General features: G+C 35.1%; 1 protein-coding gene across 1 annotated transcript in view; it reads right to left on the reverse strand.

Moving 5' to 3' along the window:
• LOC147911390 (uncharacterized) overlaps nucleotides 1–11,475 on the reverse strand; it is a 176,622-nt gene that overhangs the window by 17,974 nt on the left and 147,173 nt on the right. The gene's annotated exons all lie outside the window — the stretch shown is intronic.

Below are 11,475 nucleotides of genomic sequence, written 5' to 3' on the forward strand. Positions count from 1 at the left end.
TTACATCTTCATGCCTGCATCACTCATTCTTGGCTCATGTCTTGCCCCCAGTCTTCCTTGTCTCACTATGGATAGTTTTACAAATCAGTGGAGACCTCTTATGTCGGCTCTCAGCTATTTCAAACTGACAAACTTGTCTACACTTGGACTTTGACACTTAAAATTTTGAATGTTTTCTTATCTGTTTACCACGGTGGCTGGTGTCCCTTTATCCTGTGCTCTGCCACCGACTTGACAGTTTTGTACCTTGTTTCACCTTGGAGAAGCCTGTCTTTCTTTGGAATTTACATGGCTAACGGGTGCCTTATGACTTTCACCCTTTGCTAGGTTAAAGAAATTGTTGTTTTTGTGTTTTTCCAGCTTTTTTTCATCATTGAGGGGGGAGCAAAATTCTTTGCAGCTTTTTGCATCCGAGCAGGGGAGCTGGTTTTATGTCTCTTATTTCCTGACCTGTTATTGGGCGGAGACTCATTGGCCGGAGCTAAATCACATAGTAAAATTATGGCAATATTAACATTAAAGAATTCATTTACTCAACTATTTTCTAACATGATATAATAAAAATTTTTGTTTAAGGGGAGTCTACTGTATACAGATATAAAATCACATTGATAATTATGCCCACACAATTAGATAAGTGTTACAAGCTCAGTATTATAGATAATTGCATTTATGGGGAGATTCAATTATCTCCTTACAGGTGGTCAGTGTTGGATCTTATATTTGAATCCAACGGCAACTTACATCTTTATAACTTGGAATTATATACTTTTTTTTATGCCATGGGACCAATGAGTTTCCAGAAATAGAACTAAGTTTACGGGATATAAATATATAGTCATTTCCATTGAAGAAAAAAGAGAAAAAGACATATAAGCAAATAGCAAACAGTAAACAGTAAACATTATGAGTACTATTATAGAGGTATGAACAAAGTGTGATGGAAATACAAATGAGGGTGCTGTTAATAATTCCACCTGGAAGAGACATGGACAAATTTACAGTGGAGGTAATGTTTAACCTGTGTTTTGAAGGACTAATGAGATTTTGCAGGAATAAAATGTGCTGACATGCTTTTGTTTATGCCAAAACAGATACCTGCACAAAGTAAGTGCTGTACCCAGGAGGAAGTGGAAATTTCGATTGGCAGGATGCAGCGGGAATAATATAATTTGGTGGATATAAGACTGGAGAGGAAGAATGGGACCAGACCGTGAAGATCTTTGATGCCAAACTAAGACTGTGAAAGAAAAACATTGGAATGTTTCAAGCAAGAGGTGACAAAATCAATTTTATGTTCAGCAATCTGTCAATGGGGTTAGTAGGAATGATGAACAGTCACGTTGATTGACTGGAGGTTTGGGGAATTACTAGCAGTCCTTAGTATATTCCAGGTTGTCCTAACGTAACGGAAATACAGAGGAATTGAAAAGAAAGGTAAAGTTACACAGGATTTTCTCAGGTAAAATTTTAGAAAAATTTTTAGATATTTAGCACAGACAATAAGAGGGAGTTATTACAACTTGGGGTCATTTATAACCTAGGAAATATGATTACAGCATTAACTGAGATGGCACCTTTAATATTCAGTGGTACCAAAATGAAGGTAACCTGTAGATGGTATGATGGGGTTAATAATAAAAGACAGTGGGGACTGTATTATTCTGAAGATGTTCATAGAATAGAATCCACATATATTTACTGGTCACCTTTTGAGTGCAGAGAAACAGTTCAAGGTAATTTGAAAGACATGAATCTGTCCCCGCTCCACAATTGTGCCCTGCAAGTACACAATTGAGTTGGGGAGATGAGACAGCAATGTGTGATTAAAAGCAATACTGGGAAACAATAGAGAAGATTTTCCAAGGCAGTGAATGATTAATTGCTTAATGATTTACAAGATTTGAAAGGAAAGAGGTTAATTAGCAGCGGCCAGGAAGGAAAGTAATAGAAGTTAGAGGAAGTATACAGAATGTCAACTTTCCTCGGGGGATAAACAGAGAGTCACTGATGGTTGGGCTTTTTGGAATTTTTTTGTCTGAGTGTATAATGAAGGTTGAATTTTAAAATGCTAAAACTTAGAAACTGCTGCTTTGGGGTTTGCCTGAAGTTCCTGCTATTGGGGTTAGAAATTGGGCTTTTTGTTTGCATTGACTAGGGAACTTACTGCTCTGGTTTGCTCTTTCACTCACACATATATAAAGCAAATATCTCCCCTCTCCTTACAATGTAACCCTCAAGAAGAGAAGTAATCAAAATGCAGCTGCTTCCAACCAAGATGTGTTGTGTTAAATGACAGAAGTTAGGTTTATCTTATGCAAAACTGTATCCCTGCTGAGAAAGAGAAATGAATTTTTTTCTTGAATCTGGATTTATGCTATCCCATGACTGAAAACTATTATTTGTCCTTGGGAGCTGGCGTTCTTTTACATGCAAACATTTACTTGCATTTATTGGAAGAACACCTCACTCTAGGCAGGGTGTGTAAGTCTGATAATGTCTGCATTATATATTTGAAAGAAGACTGTTAGTTGAATTGAGGCTGCCACAGTCGAGCTTGTACGGCTATATTAGTATGCCGCATGCATTGCTATTTAATATTTTAAAGGCCAGGTAAAGAAATAATGTCAAATAGTATGATTGTCTTGATACCCAGAACCTATTTTGTAGGTAGAAATGGAAATTTCCCTATAAAAGAATTAAAAACTCCCTCTCTTGAGAAGGGTTAAATTCTGGGACAAGAAATGATGAAGTCTTGGATTGGAACAGAATTTCTTTTTGTCTCTGCATGGAAACAGAGTTGTGCTGTGACATTAAGTGGGAAGGTGTCTTTGGTTGAGACTGAGCTGGTTTTCCCTGTGTCAGTTTGCTGAGAGCTAGGCTGGGACATAAGCTCTCAGCTTACTTTTCTTATCCATTCAGTGAAAATATTTTTAAAATATGATGGGTTAATCTCTAAGGCATGCTTTGAGGAATGAGAAAAAGCAGGTCGTTAACAATGCTTATGTCGTTTGAGTGACAGGAGGTTCAGGAAGCCACTTACTAGTAGCGGGTTTGGGGGGCATCAGTGGTCCAAACTGAAAGCAGGTAGTCAAAGTGAAAAGCACGAGGATTTGAGGAGCATATGTGCATGCTTTAGAGGCTCTCAGAAATTACTTGGAGTGGAGAATTTAGTAGAAGAATGGACTTCCTGGAGATTAAGCCATATGACCTCTATGATTGAGCATTGAAGGAAAATTGAAAGTCAACATGGTGATAGAAAAATATAAAGCTTTATTATAACTGGCCTAAAGTTCAGGAGACTGTTTTTTCCTCAGAGGGGCATTCATACATAAAACCCTATTACAGTCAGTTTTTCTTACTCACAAGCCTCTCTTAAATGGAGCGTGCTTTATAAACCATACGAGATTTTTGTAATTATTAAGGCTCATGTAACCGAGCAATTAATTTCAACTCGCACCCATTTTTAAAAATGAAAAAGCAGAGCACAAAAACAGATTATGGAAATGAAACAAAATACTTGAATAAACTGAAATGTCGGAACCCAATATTTTTCAAAGCCTGAAGTGTGTATTCTTTAGGTGCTCGGGGGATTTTGTAGATGAACCTGATATTAATATCAGTCTCAATGAGACTACTTCAAGTGTTTGCTTTAGCACTTCATGAGACTATATCTGTATAGAACTGATTTAATTAATATTCTACACCAGAGTAAACAGCATTGGAAATGAAAGATTAGTGGTGGGTGTGGTGAATTGCTGAATTGCTGTAGCCCTCCAAGCGGCACAAGTATATGCTAGGATTATTAATGGTGCTTGAAAAACGTGCATCTCAGCCTTCGTTGTTTAGTGACACTTGAGGCTACAATGTTTTGATATGTATTATTCAAACCCTTCTTTATTCATCTTGACTTATAGCCTATCTGCCAGTATCTAACCTAGAGATCTTGTTGGCTAAGCAACCTCTTTGTAACTCAGTTTTCCTTGATTCAAAATGGTGTAAACACCACTTTACCGTGGTGCTAAGAAGTAATGAAAGAGGGTGCCTTTCCCTGCCGTGGGCTTACTTAAACAGCCTGGAAATTCTTGAGTATAAAGTTACCTATAGTTCATTTCTCTTAGATCAATTAACCAAACTATATGAAAACAAACAAAATCAAAAACAACTTTATTTTTATTATTCATTAACGTTGGCAGATGTGTAGAAATGTATTGTATCTAAATTAAATAAATGTTTAAAAACCAAAAGCAATATTAATTAATTAAATAAGTAAATAATTTTGAGTCTACAATTTTCCAAGCACTGTGTTGCACCTTGGGGATATAATGGTGAACAAGTAGTGACTGGTCTTAGAGTTTAATGAAAAAGACAAACGTTGAACTAGAAATCAGACATGTAATGTGTTTAAAAAGTTGAAGCACAGGGTAACATGGAAACATAAAACAATAGGGTGAACCTATTGTATGTGAGCTCATTTAAGGTTTCCTCTGGCAAAAATGTAGAGTATTTATAGGCAGAGAAAATATCATGAATAAAAGCCCTAAGGTGAGAGGGCTTGGGGAGGGGAGGAACTTCAAAAAGCTGAAATAAAAAAAGAGAAGCCTGGAAGAATACTAGAAGAACATCTCTGGAGTTGAGGGAAGGAAGCACTTTGAGAAGGTCCCATAATTGTGGAACACTGACAAAATAATGCCACATATAAATTCACACATTTGTAGTAAAATCACACTAGTTTGGACCAATTATTGGATGTCTAGGTTGAATGAATAGCTAACGACTATTTCCTTTCCATATTTTCCTAAATTTTTAAGCTCTGTATTTTGGAAGCACTTGACCCCAACATCTAATCAATTGCCATATCTACTTCCCCACTATCTATTGCGTTTCTGCTCTTATAGCTACTTCACTGTCTCCATACTAATCATACCTTACTACTATTTTCTAAGAACTTCTCTCCTAGTTCATTTATCTCATCACCCCCTGCTTTAATGCATCCTATATAATAAAGCATTAGTCTTTCTAATTTATAATTCTAATTTTACCACTATCCTCCTCATAAATCTTCAATGGCTCATTTTCTGCTGCATTCATGATAAATTTCTACATGACAGAGTTAAGAGGATATATAATAAATTATAAAGTTATAATCCCACTCTTCTACCACATTCTAAGGAAAATGGGTTTTGCTTACTGGATGTCAATAGGAGGCTGGTTTTCTTTTAGTTTATACAATGATGGTTATGAGTAAGGAAAAATATAAAGAAGCAAGAAATGTTAATTCCTATATATATGCATTGAATGAGAGAAGGCAGGATAGAGCGCTGATGTATATGCTTCCTTTAGGGAGAGTTATTTGGGGAATTGGAAAAAAAGAGGAAGACATACTTGAGGGTTACTATGGTGAATGTGTAAGTGGAGAATGGGAGAAAGAGAGCGGGGAGAGGGAAAAGAATTTTAGAAAATTTTCAATCAGATCCATTTGATGTTCTTCAAGAGAATTCAGTAAATATTTGACTTGCATTTTTACTTATGTAACTGTCTGTATGTTCATCTGTAAATATAGCTGAAACCCGCATTTCTGGCTTAATTTNTCCCAGAAACCATAAATTGCAGCCAACTGGGAATTTCTGCTCATCTGATATGTCTGACATTTTCTCATCTTCAAGTATTTGCTCTTGTTTTTCATCCCTGGAACATCCTTTTCTTCCAATAGTTCTGTAGAATCCCTACTACACTTTGAATGGTATCAAATGGCACTGTCTCCAGAAAAGATTACTTTAAGCACGCAATTGGGTCTTCTCTCCATTTTTTGAGATAGCTCAGGGAACTTGAATTTTGTTTTTCTTGTGGACTTGACCTTACTCTGGATTGTATTACAGCCTTTTGTGTATGTGCATGGTCTTAATCCTCCTTAACACATTAAAAACATTAAGAAGAGAGACTGTTTCTTAGTCTCATTTATATTCTTCTGTCCTGTTAAGTACAATGGCCTAAAAAAATTCATTGTCATAAACAAATAAAAATATACAATATGCCATGTTATAAGCAATTTTATTAATACAAGATATTAACACATTAAAATTTTACTAATGATGTTTCCTTTAGTAGTATATTATAGGCTGTCTTCTTCAGTTAACAGATGAAATAGATTTGACTGTATAGAAATTACATATACTTAAACAAAGGTATACTGCATATTTTTAAGCTTACATTTTTGTTCATATTCTGATAGAACACGAGATCTCTGAATAAGAGAACAGTTCCTTCACTGCTTATAGCTTAAACAGCAGACAGAGTTGCATATTATTTTGGTTCACTGAGCCTTAATACCTACAGAAGACATGGCAAAATCCAGATGCACCTTTGTGTGCAGTGGGATTGCACCACAGGAGAGGAACCCCACAATTAAGAGACTCAGTTCTTACACAGGACAGCTGGCACATCTTCTGTTCCTCCAGTCTAGAGAGAATGAGAGACCTTGACTCTGAAATGTATCCAAATGTTCTCTGGGGAAGTCTCTACTCTGGAATGTAATCAAATGGCTCTAAATCTCTCTGGAGCGATTTGCTATCTCTAACTTCCAAGGCATGGTTGACATTTAATCACTCTTTAGTATATGCCATTTTCTCTGAAAATCCAGACCATGGAGAAATAAGAAAATATTCTTAGAGTCTTATCCCACAGCATATATTTAATTATATAAAACTATCACATAAAACAATAAATGATATTTTAAAAGTTTACTTACTTAGATGTTTTAAACATCATATCTAACATTACAGTTTGCTATTCAGTTGTATCAACCTGAAGAAAGAACAAGTTCTATTTGTATGTTAATGTTTATATATTTTAAATTAGTATAATCTAAATTTATAGTGATTTTATGGGACATATGCGTCTTTTTATGTAGTTAAGTATTCAAAGTTATATAACTAATGTAAATAATGTTGAAGTTATTACTATGAAAAAGTCTAAAATCTAACAAATACATATATTCAATAATTGGATTGAGTAATTCAGAATTTTTAATAATTTGGAGAGTTCCTGGTATCAGATTTACTTTGTCAATGTGTGTTTTTATGAGAAATTTGTGAATCTAGCTAAAATAAAGTACAATGTTTAAAATTGTTCAGAATTTAATAACATTTCCTTTATATGCCTATTATATTAGATGCTTTTATTATATATTCCAAATTATACTATTTTATGTGTATTTTTTATTTATTTTTTTTGCTGAGAAAGACTCACTCTGAGCTAACATCTGTTGCCAGTCTTCCTCTTTTTGTATGTGAGCCCCCACCACAGCATGGCCACTGACACACGAGTGGTGTAGGTTCACCCCTGGGAAGCAAACCCAGACTGCCAAAGTGGGGCTTGCTGAACTTAACCACTGGGCCATCAGGGCTGGCCCTATGTTTATTTTCATTATAAAATATTTTAAGTATACAGAATAATCTTGCATATATATGTATATACGTATAACTCAGTCATTGAATCTTAATATTTTGCTATATTCGCTTTAGAATATTTTATAATCAGTAAATAATGTTTAATACCCCCAAACCCATTCCCCTCTTTCCTCTCCAATGTAACCTTTATCTTGACTTTCATATGATGAATTATTTATATTTAACTATTGAGTTCATAAATGTGAACAACATAGAATATGGTTTTTGCATGTTCAAAAATTTTGAACCACCTCCATGTATGATTTTTCAACCCTTTTAATTTTTGTTAGTGAGATGTAGCTATATTGTTACTTCTACCCATTTCATTCAGTTTAACTGCTCTGAAATGCTTTATTGTTGGAATACCACATTTAAAAAAATTCTTGGGCCAGCCCCGTGGCTTAGCGGTTAAGTGCGCTGCTGGCGGCCCAGGTTCGGATCCCGGGCGCGCACCGATGTGCCGTTTCTCTGGCCATGCTGAGGCCGCGTCCCACATACAGCAACTAGAAGGATGTGCAACTATGATGTACAACTATCTACTGGGGCTTTGGGGGAAGAAAATAAATAAAATTAAAAAATAAAAAAAATAATAAATAAATAAATAAATAAATTCTTCTGTTGATAGATAACCACAGCGTTTCTGACTTTTCACCATTATAAACAATGCTTCCATAAACACTCCTATACGTACATTTTGGGCCCTTCTGTGAAATATATCTTAGGATATATTCCTAGAAAGGGGCCTCCCAGATATTAGTGAGTCAAAATTTTGTGAAGTAGAGTCAATTACTTCTCCAAGAGGATTGTTTGTATCGATGCACACTCCTACCAGTGTTGAATGAGAGTTTCTAGTCAACATTCTCACCCAAACTTGGAACCATCAGATTCTTCAGAGGGGTAGCAAAGACCAGCAATAAAAGCTGCACCTTGGAGCAAATTGCTCAGATCACAATTCCATCTCTGCCGCTTGCTAGCTTTGTGACCACACCCAACAACGAAACTTCTCTGTACATCAGTGTCTTCATCTTCAGAATGAGGATGATGATGATGACGCCTTTCTCAAAGGGTTCTTGTGAGGATTAAAAGAGTCAATAGAAACTGAGCATTTAGTATAGTTTCTGGCATGTAGAAAGTATAATTTATTTTATGGAAAGTATTACATCATTGTGGTTTGTTTTAATTTGCAGTACTCCAAGTACTATTGAGATTGACTATATTTCTCTTCTTTGAAGTATTTGAAGTATAAATTATTCTTTTAATTTTTCTTTATCATTTTATTTGTTTATAGAAATTTTAGTTTTAGTGGAGTCCAACTTATCAGTATTTTCTTTACTGGTTCTTAACTTTTTGTTTCTAAAAAATCGTTCCTTATATTGAGTTTATGAATATGATTTCCCATAAAATCTTCCAAATGCTTTGAAATAATTTTTTTTTCACTTTTGGCTCTTTAATTCAAATAGATTTTATTTTTGAGTATAATGTGAGAAAGATAAGATTTTATTTTTTTCCATAGGGATAACCACACATTCTGATACTGTTTATTAAATAGGTCAACCTTTTGCCCCTGACTTGTAATGCCTTCTCCATCATATATAAAAATTCCATCTCTGTGTGAACTTGTTTCTAGTTTCTGTGTCTTTGTTCTGTGTTCTCTTGCATTGGTGTATTTGTACACTGTTGATCTTAAATCTTTGTTATACAACCTGAATAAAAAAATTCTTGGTTATTTTGCACACACACACACACACACACACCCCACACATGCATAAAATAAATTAGGATTTTTTATTGGAATTTGAGTGTATATAATAAGTAGGGATTAATTAACAAGTTATAATATTGTGATTTTTCATCTATGAACATGATATTATCCTCAATTTACTCCAGCATTTTTAATTGTCTTTCAATATTTAATAGTTTTCTTCAAAAAGTTCTTCTGCTATCTTTGTTTTTAAAGAATTTGTAGGTTTCTCATTTTCTTTGTAATAAGTGGGATTTTCTTTTCTAATGCATTTTTTAAATGGTTATTACTGGTGCGTGAGAACACTGTTTTTAAGGTTAATCTTATATCTAGCAATACTGATGAATTCTCTTGTTAGAAAATTTGAAGTTTGGGTTTCTATGTAGATGACTGTGCAAATTATAACAAGTTTGTGTATTTCTTTCCAAATAGCATACCACTTATTATTTTTTCTTATTTTACTGTTTTATCTAATACGTTCAATTTGATTCAAGCTTTCATAATGGGCATCTTTGACCAATTTATGAATCTCAATTAATGGAAATGCTTCCAAAATTTTTAAGCATTTACTGTTGAGCCTATCAACTGTAATGGTGAAGGCTACAATAGAGCAGATCTCTGGGGTGGAGCTGGAGAGGAGATTATGAGTTCCGTTTTTGATCTGTTGAGTTTGGGATGTCTTGTAGACATTAAAGTGGAGATGGCTAGGTGGCAATTGGACTTAAGAATCAAAGTTGGGAATGAGACCTGAATAATACATAAATTAGGGAGTTTTCAGCATATAGACTGTGTTTAAACATGGACTGGATGATATTACCAAAGGAGTGAGCACGGTAGAGAAGAGGACCTAGAAGGGAGCCCTGTGTCACTACAATATTAAGTAATCTGGGAGACAAGGAAGAACCAAAAAAGGATAAAGAATAGGAGTAACCAATGAAGTAAGAAGGGAAAAGCAAAAGAGGTTAGAGTCCTGGAAGCAAGGGGAAAAAAATTTATCAAGGATTAGGAAACGATGTCAAATGTTGCAGATAGATAAGATTGGCACTGAGAATTGACCTTGGGATACAGCAATGAAGAAGTCATTAGTGACCTTGACAAAGCAGTTTCACTCGGGCGATTGGGGTTTAAAAGATAATAACAGGAGTTGAATTGGAGACATTAATATAGCAAAGCTTGCAAAGTGTTTTGCTGCAGAGGAGAGCAAGAAACGAGATAGCAGCTGGCAGGGATAGTGAGGTCAATGTGTTTGTCTGCTGTTGGCAATGACCTAACAGAAAGCACAGACTGGATGTGAAGGCAGTGGAGCAATGTTGGAGTTGTATCTTTAAATAGATGAGAAGGGATGGGTTCTAACACACTCACTGGGTGTCCAGGTACTCTTCTGAGTGCCCTCCATGTGTCCACCCAATTTCTCCTCACACAGTCCTGTCAGGTAGTTAGTTATTAACTTCCCCTTTGTGCCCAGGGTCACAGGAAGGTAGGTAGTGGTGGAGCTGAGGTTTGAACCCAAGCAGGTTTCCTTCAGATCCTGAACTCATAAACCCTGACGTCTGATTTCCTGACCTGTATGCAGGGCTTTAGCACCTATTACCCTGCAGAAGCTGAATTCCCGTCTGCCACTGCCTATTTCTGAGCTGGAGGCCCGCATGCCTACGCATGGTTCACTCCGACTCAGTAATGTGTAATTTCCTCACATTTCTTGTTTACGGAGATGGTGATCACAGTTTTGAGCCATATTTTCCTTTTTAGGATTTCACTTTTTATATTTATTATAAATAATTTATATTTATTTATAAATAATCATCATTGCTATTTGCTTGGGGTAGAAGGATATATCAATGAATTGACTTACTGTGTCCCAAAGCTATATATTTAAAGAGAATCTTAATGACATTTACAAAACAACTTAGGAGATATTGTTAATTCAATTCTAAATTCTTATTTCATGTATTTGGATTTACTGCAAATTACCTCATATTCTCAGCTTAGCACCTATCCTTTTTCTTATGCTTCCATATTTTCTCTTTTGTTTTTCATCCCTAACATTTTGCTCCCTTCTAAATTCATTTACATTTCCTTATGTTTAATGTCAGCTTTATAATCTTTAGAGAATACCCTTCCTTTTCTGAGCTGACAATTCACATTCCAACACCTTATTCAATATTTTCTTTAAAAAATAACTTTCTAGGAATTCTTCCTGGATTCACTCATATTAATATGTCTTTTATTTTTTATAGTAAGATTACTCTCTGCCTAACTGACAAACTGAACTATAGCTATTCTCTA

This window comes from Ceratotherium simum, unplaced genomic scaffold, assembly GCF_057802395.1.
Source record: "Ceratotherium simum simum isolate JZ-2026a unplaced genomic scaffold, ASM5780239v1 HiC_scaffold_43, whole genome shotgun sequence".
In the NCBI taxonomy this organism is placed as follows: Eukaryota; Metazoa; Chordata; class Mammalia; order Perissodactyla; family Rhinocerotidae; genus Ceratotherium; species Ceratotherium simum.